This window comes from Hypanus sabinus, chromosome 29, assembly GCF_030144855.1.
Source record: "Hypanus sabinus isolate sHypSab1 chromosome 29, sHypSab1.hap1, whole genome shotgun sequence".
Classification (NCBI taxonomy): Eukaryota; Metazoa; Chordata; class Chondrichthyes; order Myliobatiformes; family Dasyatidae; genus Hypanus; species Hypanus sabinus.
In genome coordinates this window covers 3,005,207-3,024,018 of record NC_082734.1, presented here as the reverse complement: position 1 = coordinate 3,024,018, position 18,812 = coordinate 3,005,207, and the positions used below count along the sequence as shown (strand labels likewise).

At 47.2% G+C, this 18,812-nt stretch overlaps 1 protein-coding gene and 1 long non-coding RNA gene across 2 annotated transcripts in view; one reads left to right on the top strand and one right to left on the bottom strand.

Moving 5' to 3' along the window:
* Positions 1-18,812, top strand: part of LOC132382884 (autism susceptibility gene 2 protein-like) — a 77,232-nt gene that overhangs the window by 56,607 nt on the left and 1,813 nt on the right. Inside the window, exons 20-25 of the mRNA XM_059953397.1 lie at positions 10-127; positions 5,902-5,993; positions 6,921-7,048; positions 10,318-10,466; positions 11,123-11,276; positions 13,243-13,390. The gene's annotated coding sequence lies outside the window, so the exon portion shown is untranslated. The remainder of the gene's footprint in view (positions 1-9; positions 128-5,901; positions 5,994-6,920; positions 7,049-10,317; positions 10,467-11,122; positions 11,277-13,242; positions 13,391-18,812) is intronic.
* Positions 7,055-18,812, bottom strand: part of LOC132382887 (uncharacterized) — a 37,120-nt gene continuing 25,362 nt past the window's right edge. The window contains exon 3 of the long non-coding RNA XR_009508487.1: positions 7,055-9,653. This is a non-coding gene — a long non-coding RNA (uncharacterized LOC132382887). The remainder of the gene's footprint in view (positions 9,654-18,812) is intronic.

Sequence of the window (18,812 nt, the reverse complement as noted above, 5' to 3'; positions counted from 1 at the left end):
GCCTCACAGTAGCGTTCTCAGCCAGTGGCTGGGCCACCGCCATTGCTCCTCCCGAAACATCCCAGCTCCCATCTGGGGATACCTTTGGATTGGGGCTGTCACAGGAGCAGAGGGACAGATTTCCCCGGTGAGTACTTTTTCCAAGCTGCAGGCTGCTGGGTCTCAAATTCCCAGCACCATTCCTGTCATCGGCAAGGTACAGGCGTTAGGCAGACTGTAGCATGCAGGTTACAGACATTATATACACCACAAACCCCCTCAGCATCAAGGGCACCTGTCATGAAGGACCATTCAGGACATCAGGGAAGAGGTACAAGAGCCTGAAGACCTACACTCAATGCCTCAGGACAAAGGTCTTTCCCTCTGAGTGGTTGACGAGCACTACCTCCTTGCTTATTTGTTGAAACGAGTAGTAAGTTTTTTTACATCCAACACTGCAAACCAGGGTATATGCAGGTGATAATAAGCCTGATTCTCATTCTGAATTTGATGGTTGAAGGGAAGTCACACCAGGTGGCGGGACTTCAGGCTTCTGTGCTCCTGCCGGATAGGAGCTGAGGGGAATGGCGTGGCCCCAGGTGGCAGAAATCTTTGATGAGAGACATTGGATAAATACGTTGAGGTCGTGAGAAAGGAAACAGGATGTGGAATAAAGTGCCACAGTTACAGAGAAAGTGCAGTGCAGGCCGACAAAGTGTAAGCGTCACAACAAGCTGTATTATGAGGTCAAGAGCCCATCTTACTGTACTAGGGGACCGTATTACAACAGTGGAATAGAAACTGTCCTGGAGAGCCTGCCCAATGGGAGAGGGAAGAGGAGAAGGTCCAGGGTGGGAGGGGGGCCTTTGATAACGCTGGCTGCTTTACCACAGCTGCGGGAAGTGTAGGCAGAGTCAACGGAGGGAGACTGATTTCCGTGCTGTGCTGAGCTGTGTCCACAACTCTCTGCAGTTTCTTGGAATTGGTTTATTATACGGTGGAAGATGTGTCTTGCATACTGTTCACAGATCAATTCTTTACACGGTGCATTAAGGTGGAAGAAGGAGAATGCAGAATGAAGTGTTAGAGTTACAGGGAAAGTGCAGTGCAGGTGGACAACGAGGTGCAAGATCCACAATGAGGTAGATGCGAGGACAAGAGTCCATCCTAGGGTACACTTCTGGGGTTTTGTAACAGCAGGATAGAAACTGACCTTGAGCTTAGTGGGACGTGCTTCAGGATTTTGCATCTTCTACCCAATGGTAGGGGTGGGTGGGGGGAGAGTAGAGCACAGGATCAGGCCTTTCATGATTTCTGTCATGAATTAATGAACTGAATGACGCTTTATCCCTTCTCCTGACACAATGTCCATGTCTCTCAATTCCCTCCATATTCATGTGCCTCCCTAACAGCCTCTTAAATGCCTTCACTTCACCACCGGCAGAAACATTCCATGCCAGCAATCTCTGTGTTATATAAAAAAACTGACCCACACCTTTCCTTTGAACTTACTCTCCCTCATCTTAAATGCATTGCCTTTGGCATTAATTACTTCCACTCCGGGTTGCAACCATATTGGTGCCTCTCATAACCTAAACCTGTCAGTTCAACCCAGAGCCTCCGCTGCTCCAGAGAAAACAACCTACATTTTTCTGGCCTTTGACCAAACTCCAGTATGAGCTTGGTTGCAGTAAGCGGAGGCTATTTAGCCAACCTGTTGGTTGATGATCTCGGATCTTTGCTGCTAATCAGTGCTGGGAAATCTGTTTCTGGACCACAAGAGCATCGGACACAGGAGCAGAATTAGGCCACTCGTCTGAATTATTATCCCTCTTAAACCCAGTCTCCTGACTTCTCTCAGTAACCTTTGATATCCTTACTAATCAACCTGTGCTTTAAATATGCCCAATGACTTGACCTCTACAGCTGCCTGTGGCATTGAATTCCACAGATTCACCACCTTCTGGTTAAAGAAATTCCTCTTCATCTCTGTTCTAAAGGGGCGTCCTTTTATTCTGAGGCTGTGGCCTCTGGTCCTGGACTCCCCTACTGTTGGAAACATCCTCTCCACATACACTCTATCTGTGGCCTCTGGTCCTGGACTCCCCTACTGTTGGAAACATCCTCTCCACATACACTCTATCTGTGGCCTCTGGTCCTGGACTCCCCTACTGTTGGAAACATCCTCTCCACATACACTCTATCTGTGGCCTCTGGTCCTGGACTCCCCTACTGTTGGAAACATCCTCTCCACATACACTCTATCTGTGGCCTCTGGTCCTGGACTCCCCTACTGTTGGAAACATCCTCTCCACATACACTCTATCTGTGGCCTCTGGTCCTGGACTCCCCTACTGTTGGAAACATCCTCTCCATATACACTCTATCTAGACTATTTGACAGGTTTCATTGAGGAACCGCCCCCCCCCCCCCCCCCGTTCTTCTAAACTCCGGTGAGTACAGGCCCAGAGCCATCAAACACTTCATACATTAATCCTTCCGATCCTGGGATCATTTTCGTGAACCTCTTCTGGATCGTCTCCAATGCCAACACATCCTTTCTTTGATAAAGGGCCCAAAACTGCTCTCAGCAGACCAAGTTTGGAGTAATATAAAAACTTAGCATTACATCCTTCTGAAAATCCAAATAAACTATGTCCACTGCCTCTCCTTTGTGTATCTGCCTGTTATTTCTTCAAAAATTTTGAAGAGACGTGTCAGGCAAGATGTCTCCTCGAGGAAACCATGCTGACTTTGGCCTCTTTTATCACGTGCCTCCAAGCACCCCAAAACCTCTTCCTTAACAATAGACTCCAACATCTTGCCTACCATTGAAGTCAAACTAACTGGCCTATAATTTCCCATCTTTTGCCTTCTTCCTGTCACAACCACAGACTGCTGCGGGGTCTACAAGCTCCTGCAAGCAGGCTGCGCAACAGGTTCCACAGTTACAAACGTTCCTGCAAATTGCAGTTTCATTATGGTGGTATTTAACTCCCTTCTTTTCATTCTAATCTTGTCGAGATTTGTCCAAAATACAGCAATGTTTATGCTCCCTACTTACCATCGTCCTTGTCTGGGAAAGAAGATAACCGTTTCGACTGACATGTGAAGAACGGTACTTGTTTAGTTATTGCTTCCAGCCACAGTGTTGGCATTAACTAGCATTTTCCTTCGAATTCTCCAACAGTTCTGATTACAGTCAGGGAACCATCGACCCACTTCAATGTCTGTCTCTTTGCACTTGGGCGATATCAGAACGTTCTGACAGCAAGCCTCGACCATGAAAATTGACTCAGCAAAGAGAGAACATCTGACCTTGGCCCTGAGATTAACTGGCCAGCAAGGGGAGAAAGCAAATGCGATTCAGCAGCCTTTGGCTGCATCTGCCCCGCTCCCAGCATCTTGCTCATCCTCCTTTTCTGCTGTCCCTACAGCCTTGGTTAATTTGGAGATGATGTGCGTAAACTGGCGTATTTGTTAAATATCTACGGAGCCTCTACGGGAGCAAGGTTTCCCTGCAGCCCACTCATTTCAATATTTTGCTGCCAAGTTAAGGAGAGTTTTTGATCTTCCATTACGGGGTCAAGAGGCTGCCCTCCGACTCCTGGACCTGCGCCAAGGTAGAGGGCCAGTGAGAGACTATGCAGGTAAATTCTACACGCTAGTGGTGGAAACGGAATGGAACGAGAGATCCCTCATCACTCCCAGCATGGATTGAGTGCAAGAGTTTGGCAAGAAATCATTGTCCATGATGAGCAGGACAGTCTGGATGACCTGATTAATCTGGCCATTTGAGTTGATGACCGAGTGGCGCAGGAAAATAATGTCTCGAGCTTCTTCCTCTTTGGACCCCCATCTCTCCTCACCCTCTCCCCATCACCCAGCACCCTGTCCACAGGTGGGCCTATGCAAGTGGGGCATGTTCCTCCGAACAAGTTGGCGCAGAAAGATAGGTTCCTGCCTGTCCAGTGTAAGAGGATGCTCGTTGGCAAAGAAGGGATACCAGGCGCATCAGTTCTCCCTGCCATTGGCTTCCCCTAAGTGTGTGTTACTCCAGATTTCTTGTGGGAGTCTCACGCCCATGAACTTCAGGTACTTATCGGCACAGAAGCAGTTGGGAATCTCATGGACACCTCTCTGGCTCAAATATTGTTGTGACTCAGAAATTGAGGGGAATGATCCACTGCACCCCTCTAACTTGTGCCGGAAGACAACCATATAGAGCAGCTCTCTTTCTGTCTGATTGATTCGCCTGAACTGCCACTGGTGCTTGGTGTCCCCTGCTTATCCCGACATAACCCAGGGATTGGTTGGTCCCTTAAAGCACTCCAAGATCGGGCACCGGCATGTCTGTCCACCTGTCTGGGTCCATCTCAAGCTCCGGTCCGCAAATTCCCTCCTGCATCGGCTGCTGATGTGCACCTGTCTGGCATTCCAGCTGAATATGCTTAACTTCTTGAGGAGTTCAGTATAAAGAAGGCCATCTCCCTGCCACCTCACCGGCCATACCATTAATAAGTCCTCCCTGAGGCTAGCTCCTTTCTCTCTCTTGTTCAGAAACAATGGCTATGGAAGAGAACATCAAGGAGGCATTGGCCTTGGGGTTTATTCATCCATCAACCTCACCAGCAGGGGCAGGCTTCTTTCTGTGAGCAGGAAGAATGGCAAGCTCTGTGCCTGCATTGATTATTGCCCCTCAAGAACATCACCTGGAGAACCCCCAACTCTGCGTTCCAACATCTCCAGGGCCATCATGTTTTCCAAGATAGATCTGTGCTGTATTTATAATCTGGTAATTAACTCTCTTCATATCAAGACTTGGCCAAGAGCACCGCAATGTTTACGCTCCCTGCTTATTCTCGTCCTTGTCCAGTAAAGAGGTATCCTAGTTTATATTGTTGGCTAGCGTACTTTCATATTTCATAATTTTTCTTCTTGATTCTTATAGTGGCCTTCTGTTGGAGTGCAGGGAGATGGATGATATTCAGGTAGAGGGGGTTATTTGAAATTGACATAAAGGTTGGTACAGATATTGTCGGCCGAAGGGTCTGTTCTTGTCCTGTCCTGTTCCATGTTGTACCTGTAAGATTATTCATGAAAACTGTGCATGTCAAGCCAGCCAGAAATCAATTGTGAAGTTTTCCAAAGCCGCGGGGATCTTCATTCTGGGAAAAAGTTTCAATGCAAGACAATCTAATAACACTCTTCTGAGATCATACAGAGAGTGAATCTCCCACCACACCGTCCCTTCACAGACACCCAGGGTCAGACACAGAGTGAAACTCCCTCCACACCGTCCCATCACACATTCCCGGGGTCAGACACAGAGTGAAGCTCCCTCCACACCGTCCCATCACACTCTCCCAGGGTCAGACACAGAATGAAGCTCCCTCCACACCGTCCCATCACACATTCCCGGGGTCAGACACAGTGAAGCTCCCTCCACACCATCCCATCACACACTCCCGGGGTCAGACACAGAGTGAAGCTCCCTCCAAATTGTCCCATCACACACTCCCGGGGTCAGACACAGAGTGAAGCTCCTTCTGCACCGTCCCATCACACACTCCCGGGGTCAGACACAGAGTGAAGCTTCCTCCACACCGTCTCATCACACACTCCCAGGGTCAGACACAGAGTGAATCTCCCTCCACACCGTCCCATCACACACTCCCGGGGTCAGACAGAGTGAAGCTCCCTCCACACCATCCCATCACACTCTCCCAGGGTCAGAGACAGAGTGAATCTCCCTCCTCACCGTTGCATCACACACTCCCAGGGTCAGACACCATGGCATCATACAGAGATTGAGGCTCCTTCCATGGTATACAATGGACAAGTGGTTGAGCGGAGATTTGCCATGAGGTTGTACTGTAAACCCACAGGATTTAACACCCGATCTCTACGATGCTGATACAGGACGATTGTGAATGGAAACCAGGACGCTGGGAGTGCAGAGATGGATCAGTGTGGAGTGAATGGCACTACTTGTCAACAAGACAACACGACAGGTAACAAGAGCATCAAGAATACAGTAGCAGAGGCAGATACTGGGCATTGGGGAGTGATGGGGTTACAGAGGGCATTGGGGAGTGATGGGGTTACAGAGGGTGTTTGAAAATGATGGGGCTACAGAGTGTATTGGGGAGTGATAGGGTTATGGTGGGTATTGGGGAATGGTGGGGCTACTGAGGGTATTGGGGAATGGTGGGGCTACAGAGGGTATTGGGGAATGGTGGGGCTACAGAGGGTATTGGGGAATGGTGGGGCTACAGAGGGTATTGGGGAATGATGGGGCTACAGAGGGTGTTCGAGAATGATGGGGCCACAGAGTGTATTGGGGAGTGATGGCATTACACAGGGTATTCGGGAGTTATGGGGTTATAGAGGGTGTTTGGGACTGATGGCGTACAGGGTGCATTGGGGAGTGATGGCATTACAGAAGGTATTTGGGAATGATGGGGCTACAGAATGTATTGGGGAGTGATGGGGGTTCCAGAGGGTATTGAAGAGTGACTGGGTTACAAAGGGTATTGGGGAGTGATGGAGTTACAGAAAGTTTTACGGGTGATGGGATACCTGGACCCCTCTTGGTCCCCCCAAATCCATCCCCCTCATTTCCCCCTCCTTCCATTCCCATCTCCACCCTCTGTTCTTTACCTACTCCACCTGTTCCTCAACACTGTACGTCTCCACTCCACCTGTCCCCTTCTGCTTCTGTCGCTCCATTGCTGCCCCCTTCCTGTCACTCCCCCCTCACCATCTTTCCCTCAGAGTAACACTACTTCCTCATCACAACCTTTGTCAATGCGTTGCTCCCTCTTCACCGCCAGTGCCTGGTTCAGCATGACGATCCCTCCTCGCTGCCCCTCCTTTGGCACGATGCTCCCTCTTCGTCCCTCCCTCTCATCTTCTGTTACTCTCCCCCGCTCTGACAGAGTGTACCCCTGAGATGCTAGATGTGGTCTTTCTCTTCGATGGGTCGAACAGTCTCAGCAAAAAAGACCTGGAAGCAATCTAAATGTTCATGTTGAATATGATACAGGCATCAGATGCCAACACACAGGTCAGTGACGGACAGGGGAGTGTTCAGGGGTGGGAAGGAGCAAGAGAGATGGGAGGGGTTGGGTATGAGATGAGAGAGAGAGCAAAACTGTTAAACAGAATGGATAATGAAGATGTATACATCAGGATGCTCTTCATTGACTACAGCTCAACATTCAGTACCATCATCCCCTCCAAAACTAATCAATAAGCTCCAAGATCTTGCCCTCAATACCTCCTTGTGCACTTGGGTGTTTGATTTCCACTCTGGCAGAGCCCAGTAGATCAGATTGGCTACATCTCCTCCACAACGTTCAACCAGAAGCTGTGCTTCGCCCCCGTTCCACTCGCTTTACACCTGACTGTGTGGCTGAGCTCAGCTCCAACACCGTATAAAAGTTTGCTGACGATACCAGTACTGTAGGTGGGAGACTGGAAATCTGGTTGAATGGTGCTACAACAACAAACCCTCAGTCAACGTCACCAAACTGAAAGAGCTGATTACTGACTGCAGGTGCAAGAAACTGGAGGTCCACAACAAGTCCTCATTTGGGGATCGGAGGTGGAGAGGGTCAGGGTCAGTAACCTTAAATTCCTTGGTGTTCAGAGGATTTCTAGGCAGAACAGCACCTCCAATTTGGGTATGTTCACAAGAGAGGTTGATAGGTTCTTGATTTGTCAGGGCATCAAGGTTTGCAGGAAGAAGACAAGAATGTGGTTGATAGGGATAATGATCCAGCTCTGATGAAATGGCAGAGCAGATTCAATGAGCTGAATGGCTTAATTCTGCTCCTATATCTTATATAACATCATAAGACCATAAAATATAGGAGAAGTAGGCCATTTGGCCCATCGTCTGCTCTGCCATGCAGTCGTGGAGTGATCCAATATTTCCAGTCATCCCCACTCCCCTGCCTTCTCCCCATACTCTTGGATGCCCTGGCTAATCAAGAACCTGTCTATCTCTGCCTTAAATGCACCCAATGATTTGGCCTCCACAGCCAAATTCTCCATATCTGTTCTAAATGGACAGAGTCCTGAAGTCCTGCCCTCTTGTCCTAGACTCCCCTACCATATGAAAAACTTTGCCATATCTAATCTGCTCAGGCCTTTAACATTCAGAATGTTTTTATGAGATCCCCCTCATTCTCCTGGTTCAGGGAATATAGCCCAGGAGCTGGCAGACGTTCCTCATATGGTAATCCTTTCATTCCTGAATTCATTCTCATGAATCTTCTCTGAACCCTCTCCAATGTCAGTGCATCCTTTCTAAATTGAGCCCAAAGCTGCACACAATACTCCAAGTGTGCTCTCACGAGTGCCTTATAGAGCCTCAACATCATTACCATGCTCTTCTGTTCTATACCTCTAGAAATGAATGCCAACCTCTAGAAATGAATGCCAACAATCACAACTGTCTCAACCTGGAGGTTAACTTTAGAGAATCCTGCACAAGGACTGCCAAGTAAAAATACGCATTCAGCTCCTCAGCCATCCAGTGTCATGTTCTATTGGTCCTATATCTGCCCTCAACTGTCTTTTATCCTTTATATACTTAAAAATGCTTTTAGTATTAGTCATCAGCTTTTTTCATAATTCATCTTTTCCTTTTACAAGTTTTTAAAAGTTTCCTAATCTTCTATCTTCTCACTAGCTTTGGCTTCCTTTTATGTCCTCTCTTTTGCTTTTACTTTGGCTCTGGCTTCACATGTCAGCCACAGTAGTATCCTTCTTCCATTCGAAAATTTCTTCCTATTTGGAATATATGTGTCTTGTACTTCCCTCATTTTTCACAGAAACTCCAGCCATTGCTGCTCTGCTGTCCTTCCTGCTAGTGTCCCTTCCTGTCAACCTTGGCTAGTTCCCCTCACATGCCATTGTAATTTCCTTTATTCCACTGAAATACCGACACATTGGAACTTAGTTTCTCCTTCTTAAATTTCAAAGTGAATTTGATGTGATCACTGTTCCTAATGGTTCCTTAACTTTAAGCTCTCTTATCACCTCTGGATCATTACACAACACTCAATCTTGAACAGCCAATCCCCTAGAGGGCTGAACAACAAGCTGTTCTAAGAAGCCATCCCTTAGACATTACAAATCCTCTCTCTTGAGGTCCAGTACTGACCTGGTTTTCCCAATCCACTTTCATGCTAAAATCCCCAAAGATTATCATGACATTGCCCTTCTGACACACATTTTCTATCTTCTGCTGTGATTTGTAATCCAAATTACAGCTGCTGTTTGGAGGGCTGTATACAACTGTCATTAGGGTCCTTTTACCTTGCTATTTCTTAACTCAACCCATAGAGCCTTTATATGTTCCATTCCTATGTCATCCCTTTCAAATTATTTATTATTTCTTTTACACAGGGCCACACCACCCTCTGATACACTGTATATACTAGGAAGTTCAGCTCCCAATGCAAGCACACTTTAGCCAAGTTTCAGAGATGTCCACAACATCATACAATGATCTGTAGCTGAATTTCAAGAATTTATATGATGGAATATACTGTACTTACTTTTGTAACCCACAGGTTCAGTGTTAGTCTAGGGGAAGGCAGTATCCGGCTCCACCAAACTTGTGAAATCTCATTTGTGTGGATGCTATGTGATGTGTTCCCCTGTTACAAATCAGTACAATGAAATAGCAGATAGTATACCATATGTAATTAAACAACTGAGCTTTATAGTTCTTAATTTGACTATAGGTTAGTAAAGAAAACAAGAACTAAAAGGGCCGATTTTAATGAAACAATCCAATGTGCACTTTGGAACGCACGGTTTCCGTCCATTAGTCCCCAGTCGATTTCCTCCAAGCGACGTCGAATCCCGGACCCCAACTTCGAGTCCACTCCGTCCTGTGGTCTACAATCTCTCTCCTCTCGTGTCTTCTCTTTTCATCTCCCGCAAAGACTGCAAATACCTCCTCTCAGACACGCAACAAAGAAAAACCACTCCCCTCAGTGGATGGCGTGCATTCCAAAGCCCCTATTATCTCTAGTCATAACCCAAACACTGCTGCTACAGAGAAGCCATTACATTAGCAGTGAAACCTTCCCCAGGGCGTTACACGTTTAATAATAGATAACTTTTGGCATTTTGACTTTAATTTTGAATAGTGGAAACATGGTCACAATGGTGTTGTCGTGTGAGGGAAGAGAGAGAGCAGGGCCAGTGGGATTAATTTGGGGACTGACACAGGGCTATGGGGAGAGGGCAGAGTAGTGAGATTAGTCGAGCAGATACAAAGGACTGGGCACCTCTTTCTGCCTCTTCTCTCTCCAGTTTGCCATTGTTCAATACTCCGCCATAGTCAGAATGGAACTGAGCTTTACAACGTTCCAGGCCCAATGAGAGAATCTGCGTGAGATCATGAGTCGCATCCAACTGATGGAGAGTTCGACGTTTACCTCAACTGGGATCAATTTTACCATGTAACTTAAACTTGGCCAGGAGTGTGTGATGGGATGGTATAGATGGAGCTACATGCTGTGTCTGACCCTGGGAGTGTGTGATTGGACGGTGTGGAGGGAGCTTCACTTTCTGTCTGACCCCGGCAATGTGTGATGGGATGGTGTGGAGGGAGCTTCACTCTGTGTCTGTCCCCAGGAGTGTGTGATGGGACGGTGTGGACGGAGGTTCACTCTGTGTCTGACCCCGGGAGTTTCTGATGGGATGGTGTGGATGGAGTTTCACTCTGTGTCTGACCCTGGGAGTGTGTGATGGGACGGTGTGGAGGAAGCTTCACTCTGTGTCTGACCCTGGGAGTGTGTGATGGGACGGTGTGGAGGTTATTTCTGTTATGGGACATTGTAGAGGGATGCTTTCCAGTAATCTGGAAATAATTTAACACATTCCTGTCTTCTGACTGCTAATATCTGGATGGTGTGGTTGCCATCGCACTTCGTGATGACGCTGTAAGCAACAGGTCAATGGTTGTTTAAGGGAGATTTTTCTGAGGTGTGTGTGATGGGGAAGGGGAGGACTTGTGTGGTGTGTGGTTCTTACCAGAGGGAATCAGGGGAGAAGAGAGAGTGGCCTTTCCTCCTCCTATTCCTGATGTGACCTTCCTCCCTCTGGTGCTGTGCAGAAGTAGTGTGTACACCGAGGAGGCGGGGGCGAGAGAAGGTGCGAAGAAGTTACTCATCGTGATCACGGATGGAGAGACCACACCAGGGGATATTAGTCTGACGCAGGTCATCAAGAGTGCTCAGGATAAAGGGATCATTCGCTTTGCAGTTGGGGTATGTAACCCTCGTTTGGGAGGGAGATCCATGTGGGTCGGTGATGGACATCCACGTGGGAGGCGTGAGACTCACTGACGTGAATATACCCTTGGACTCCATGGTCCTGTTCAGCAAAAAATCCCACCAATTCATCACCATCTGGCTGTAGCAGTTGCTCCCTGAATCAGTTTTAAATAGTCGCTCCTACATTGTGAGGCTCTTCCCTGACACCACCCAGGTGTCATTGCTTACGAAGTGCAAGAAGTATTATGCTGCTGACCTTTTAACCTGTGTCGTAATTATATTGTATACTAAAAGTCAATCTTCTGGAATATAGTTTATTATTTGTTAATTTATTTATGGTGATACTACTTTATGTGTTGTGTGTGTAGAAACATAGAAAATAGGTGCAGGAGTAGGCCATTCGGCCCTTCGAGCCTGCACCACCATTCAGTATGACCATGGCTGATCATCCAACTCAGAACCCTGTACCTTCCTTCTCTCCGTACCCCTGATCCCTTTCTCCACAATCTAACTTCCTCTTAAATATAGCCAATGAACCGGCCTCAACTGTTTCCTGTGGCAGAGAATTCCACAGATTCACCACTCACTGTGTGAAGAAGTTTCTCTTCATCTCAGTCCTAAAAGGCTTCCCCTTTATCCTTAAACTGTGACCCCTCGTTCTGGACTCCCCCAACATCGGAAACAATCTTCCTGCATCTAGCCTGTCCAATCCCTTTAGAATTTTATACGTTTCAATAAGATCCCCCCTCAATCTTCTAAATTCCAGAGAGTATAAGCCCAGTTGATCCAGTGTGAGTTATATGTGCTGTGTTCTGTTCCTTGTTCTGAAGGAGCGTTGTTTGTTTTAGCACCACACATACAGTATATAAGGATGAATGACAATAAAGTTGAACTTGAGATCCCAGACTCTCCCACTACTGGAAACATTCTCTCCATGTCAACTTTGTCCAGGTCATGGGAAGGTTCTGATGTGAGCCCGTCCCAATCTCGTCACTCTCGTCATCCTCCTGTTCTTCACATATGCATCGAACACCCATGGGTTTTCATTAATCCTATTTACCAAAGCCTTTTCATGTTCCCCTCTAGCTCCCCTAAGTCCCTGTATGAGCTCCAATCCGGGTACCCTGTAACTCTCTGGAGCTCTGTCTGCAGTTTGCTTCCTGATGTTCTACATTTCTTGCCAACCATAGTCCCATCACCCTACTGTTCTATCCCTACTGCAATGGGACAAACATGCAGAATGCATGTTTCAATTTTCATTTCCCTGAGAACATCTGCTCCCAATTTATACTCACAACTTCCTGCCTAATTCCATCACAATTTGCACCCCCCCCAATTAAATACTGACCATACAGTCTGCTTCTATCGCTGTCCAAGGCAATGGTAAGCATCAGAGGGTCGTGGTCACTGTCTCCAAAATGCTGACCAGGTTCATTCTCTCGTCCGGATCCAATATGGTCTGTCCTCATGTCAGCCTGTGCACATATTGTGACAGGAATCCTTCAAATGTTACCCCATCTAAAACTTTTGCTCTAAGTAAGTCCAATCAATATTAGAGAAGTTGAAGTCACTCGTAGTAATAATCCTGTTATTTTTGCACCTTTCCAAAATGCTTTGTCCTGAAATGTCAACTGTTTATTCCTGTCCATAAATGCAGCCTAATCTACCAGGTTCCTCCAGCAGTTTGTGTTACTCATGATTACGCATGTGCAGAATCTCTTGTGTCTCTGCCAACTTACCTGCTCCGCAGTGTCTCTGTTGCTATTGGAAGCTCTGTAGAATTCTCCCGATAGAGTGATTTCTCCCTCCTGTCTTGTTTCTGACCCGCACTGATTTGGTCAATGATGCCATCATGATGTCCTCCCTGTCTGCAGGGACAATATCCCTGATCAGCAATACCATGGCTCCCTCCCATAAAACTGCCACCATGAGCCGATTTCTAATTCTACTGTGTTCACAGGTTGGACAATCTTTCCGGGAGGGCAGCAGGGGTCTGCGTGAGCTGGACACCATCGCCTCATGTCCCAGGTGCCTGGTCAAGATCAAGGAGTATATTGATCTACACTCTCTCCTCAAGGATGTCAAGTCCAATTTCTACACAATTGATGGTGAGGATTGTAACCTGGAGTGTGGGTCTTCGTATGGGACACCTCTTGCTCCCTCCATCTCCAACTCTCCATGTTTGTTTGTCCCTCCTTCCACTCCAGTATTTGTGAACCCTATCCATCCCTCACTCTCCTCCACCCTCCCTGTCCCCTCTGTCCTTTACTCACTCCACCTGTTCCTCACCTCTATACATCTCCACTCCACCAGTCCCCTCTGCTCCTGTTCCCTCCATTCCTCCCTCATCCTCCATCCTTGCTCTCCTCCATGTCTCTGTCCTTCTGTTCCCTACTCTCCACCCCCAACCCAAGTGACAACAGGAAATAGAAAAGGCAAGTCAGAAAGGCAATGTTATGATAGCCATGGAGATTATAACATGCAGGTTATTTGTGAAAATCAGGTTGGTAATGGACCTCAAGACAGTGAGTTTGTTGAATGCCTAAGAGACGGCTTTTTAAAGCAGTTTGTCATTGAACCTACTAGGGGATCAGATGAACCAGAGGCAATTGGAAAGCTTAAGGTAAAAGTGATCATAATATGATTGTGTTCAACTTGAAATTTGATAGGGAGAAAGTAAAGTCTGATGTAGCAGTATTTCAGTGGAGTAAGGGAAATTACAGTGGTATGAGAGAGGAATTGGCAAAAGTAAATTTGGAGAGAGCTGCTGGCAGGGATGTTTCTGGGAAAACTGAGGAAGGTGCAGGACATGTGTATTCCAAAAATGAAGAAATATTCAAATGATAAAATAGCACAACTGTGGCTGACAAGGTAATTCAAAGCAATTGTAAAAGCAAAAGAAAGGGCATACGACAAAGCAAAAATTAGTGGGAAGATAGAGGATTGGGAAGTTTTTAAAAAACCTGCAGAGAGCCACTAATAAATCATTGGAGGGAAAAAGATGAAATATGAAAACAAGCTAGCAAATAATATCAAAGTGCATAGTAACAGTTTTTTTCAAGTTTGTTAAAAATAAAAGAAAAATGAAAGTGGTTAAAGGAAAATGAGGCAGGAGAAATAATAACGGGGGACAAGGAGATGGCTGAAGAACTAAATGAAAATTTTGCATCAGTCTTCGCTGTGAAAGACTCCAACAGTATCCCTGATGTTGTAGAGTGTGAAGGAAGAGAAGTGGATGCAATTGCTGTTGCAAGAGAGAAGATGCTCAAAAAGCTGAAAGACCTGAAGGTACACAAGTCACTTGGACCAGAGGAACTGTACCCTAGGGTCATGAAAGATGCAGCATTAGAGGTTACGGTGGCATTAGAAATGATCTTTCAAAAAGCACTAGACTCTGGCATGGTACCAGAGGACTGGAAAATTGCAAATGTCACTCCACTCTTTAAGAAAGGAGGAAGGCAGCAGAAAGTAAATTATAGACCAGTTAGCCTGTACTCAGTGGTTGGAAAGATGTTAGAGTCCATTGTTAAGGACGAGGTGATGGAATACTTGGTGACACAGGACAAGATAGTACAAAGTCAGTATGGCTTCCTTCAGGGAAAATCCTGCCTAATGAACCTGTTGGAATTCTTTGAGGAGACTGCAAGTAGGATAGATAAAGGGGATGCAGTGGATGTTGTATATTTGGACTTTCAAAAGGCATTTGACAAGGTGCCACACATGAGGCTGCTTACCAAGTTAAGAGCCCATCGTATTACAGGAAAGTTACTAACGTGGTTAGAGCATTGGCTGATTGGTAGGAGGCTGCGAGTGGGGATAAAAGGATCCTTTTCTGGTTGGCTGCCAAGTGACTGGTGGTGTTCTGCAGGGCTCAAAGTTGGGACCATTTCTTTTTATGCTGTATATAAATGATGTAGATGATGGAATAGATGGCTTTGTTGCCAAGTTTGCAGATAATATGAAGATTGGTGGAGGAGCAGGTAGTGTTGAGGGAACGGGTAGGATCCAGAAGGATTTAGGCAGATTAGGAGAATGTGCAAGAGAGTGACAAATGAAATGCAACGTTGTAAATACATGGTCATGCACTTTGGTAGAAGAAATAAATGTGCGGACTATTTTCTAAACGGGGAGAAAATCCAGGAATCTGAGATGCAGAGGGACTTGGGAGTCCTTGTGCAAAAAACACCTGGAAGGTTAACTTGCAGGTTGAGTCGGTGGTGAGGAAGGCAAATGCCATGTTAGCATCATTTCAGGAGGTCTAGAATACAAGAGCAAGGATGTGAGGCTGAGGCTTTATTAGGCCTCACATTGAACAGTTTTGAGCCCCTCATCTTAGAAAGGATGTGCTGCATTGGAGAGGGTCCAAAGATGATTCCAGGAATGAAAGGGTTATCATGCGAGGAACGTGTGATGGCTCTTGGTCTGTACTCACTGGAATTCAGAGGGATGAGAGGGTATCTCACTGAAACCTTTTGAAAGGCCTAGATGGAGTAGATGTGGATAGGATGCTTCCCATGGTGGAAGAGTTTGGAACAAGAGGTCACAGCCTCAGGATAGAGGGGCATCCATACAAAACAGTGATATGGGGACATTTCTTTAGCCAGAGGGTGGTGAATTTATGGAATTTATTGTCACAAGCTGCTGTGGAGGCCATGTCGTAGGGTGTATTTAATGCAGAGATTGATAAGTTCTTGATTGGCAACAACAGTTACAGGCAGAAGACCGGGAACTGGGATTGAGGAGGATTAAAAAAAGGATCAGCCATGATTGAAAGGTGGAGCAGACTCAATGGGACAGATGGCATTCTGCTCCTATGTCTTAAGGTCTTACGGTCTAACCTGCCCCATCCCTCTACCCTCTACCACTCTCCCCTCTGTTCCTTCTCTGCTCCATCCCTTCCCCCTTCCTGTCACTTCCACCCCACACGTGGCAGCCCCCTCACCATCTTTCCATCAGTGTAACACTCCCACCTCATCACAACCTCCCTCGATGGGTTGCCACCTTTTTACCGCCAGTCCCTCCTTCAGTGTGACGATCCCTCCTCGCTGCATCTCCATTGACAAGATACTCCCTCTTCATCGTCGCCCCCCTCTCTCACCCATTGCTGCTCTCCCCCTCTCTGCCAGAGTGTATCCCTCAGATGCGAGATGTGGTCTTTCTCTTCGATGGGTCCAACAGTCTCACCAAAAAAGACCTGGAGGCGAACAAAATCAGATGCCAACACACAAGTCAGTGACAGCCGGGGGTGGGGTGTGTGTGTGTGTGTGTGTGTGTGTGTGTGTGTGTGTGTGTGTGTCTGTGTGTGTGTGTGTGTGTGTGTGTGTGTGGGTGTGGGTGTGTGGGTGTGTGTGTGAGAGAGAGAGAGAGAATGGATAATGAAGATGCATACATCAAGATGCTCTTCACTGACTACACCTTAGCATTCAATATCATCAACCCCTCAAAACTAATGAATAAGCTTCAAGACCTTGACCTCAGTAGTTCCTTTTGCAATTGCATCCTCGATTTCCTCTCTGGCAGAGCCCAGTTGATCAGATTGGCAACAGCATCTCCTCCACAACCTTCATCAGCACAGGAGCACCAGAAGCTATGTGCTTAGCCCCTGTTCCACTGGCTTTACACCTATGCCTGTGTGACTAAGCTCAGCTCCAACACCATATACAAGCTTGCTGACGACACCACTGCGTAGGTGGGAGACTGGACATCTGGTTGAATGGTGCCACAACAACAACCCCTCAGTCAATGTCACCAGACTGAAAGAGCTGATTACTGACTGCAGGTGCAGGAACCAGTCCTCATTTGGGGATCAGAGGTTCAGTAAATTCCTTGGTGTTCTAATTTCAGAGGATTTGAAGGCAGAACAGCATCTCCAATTTGGGTATATTTACAAGAGATGTTGATAGGTTCTTGATTTGTCAGGGCATCAAAGTTTGCAGGAAGAAAACAAGAGAATTTGATTGAAACAGATAATGAACTAGCCATGATGGAATGGCAGAGTAGATTCAACAGGCAGAATGGCCTAATTCTGCTCCTATGTCGAATATGATGGAATATACTGTACTTACTTTAATAACAGATTATGTTTTGGTATTTTTAATTTTGAATAGTGGAAACATGGTCAAAACAATGTTGTCAATGTGGGAGAAGAGAGAGAGCAGGAGCAGTGGGATTAGTTTGGGGACTGTCGCGGGACTGTGGGGGGAGAGCGGGGCGGTAGGATTAGTTGGGGACTGACACTGGACTGGGGGGAGAGCGGATCAGTAGGATTAGTTTGGGGACTGACACTGGACTGGGGGGAGAGCGGATCAGTAGGATTAGTTTGGGGACTGACACGGGACTGTGGGGAGAGAGCAGGGCGGTAGGATTAGTTTGGGGACTGACACGGGACTGTGAGGAGAGAGCGGGGCGGTAGGATTAGTTTGGGGACTGACACGGGACTGTGCGGAGAGAGCGGGGCGGTAGGGTAAGTTTGGGGAGTGAGACTGGTCTCTCGGGAGAGTGTGGGGAGTAGTATTTAATTTGGGACTGACATAGTTCCGCGGGATTAATTTAGGACTGTCCAGGGCTGTGAGGAGAGAGCATATCAGTGGGACTCGTCTGTGGATAAAGAACAGGTCAGGAGGGTTAGCTTGTGGACTGACGCTGTGCTGTGGGGAGAGACCTGGGCACCAGTTTCATTTGGGGATTGACACAGGGCTTTGTGAAGGGTACAGGACAGTGGAATTCATTTGGGGATTGAGACGGGGCTGTGGGGAGAGTACATGTAGTGGGATTAGTTTGGTGACTGACAGTGCTGTGGGGAGAGAGTAGAGCAGTGGGATTAGTTTGCGATTGATACAAGCCTCTGGGGAGTGGAATTACTTTTGGACTGACACAGTGCTGGGGCTGAGAGCGTGTCAGTGAGATTCTTTTGGTAACTGACACAGGTCTGTGGGAGATAGTGCGACAGTGGGATTAGTTTGGGAACTGTCACAGGACTGGGGAGATGTTGGGTAGGGGGATTTATTAGGGGACTGACACGGGGCTGTGGGGAGAGAGTGGGACAGTGGGATTAGTTTGGGAACTGTCACAGGACTCTGGGGAGATGTTGGGTAGGGGGATTTATTAGGGGACTGACACAGGGCTGTGGGGAGAGAGTGGGACAGTGGGATTAGTTTGGGAACTGTCACAGGACTCTGGGGAGATGTTGGGTAGGGGGATTTATTAGGGGACTGACACGGGGCTGTGGGGAGAGAGTGGGACAGTGGGATTAATTTGGGAACTGTCACAGGACTGGGGAGATGTTGGGTAGGGGGATTTATTAGGGGACTGACACGGGGCTGTGGGGAGAGAGTGGGACAGTGGGATTAGTTTGGGAACTGTCACAGGACTGGGGAGATGTTGGGTAGGGGGATTTATTAGGGGACTGACACGGGGCTGTGGGGAGAGAGTGGGACAGTGGGATTAGTTTGGGAACTGTCACAGGACTCTGGGGAGATGTTGGGTAGGGGGATTTATTAGGGGACTGACACGGGGCTGTGGGGAGAGAGT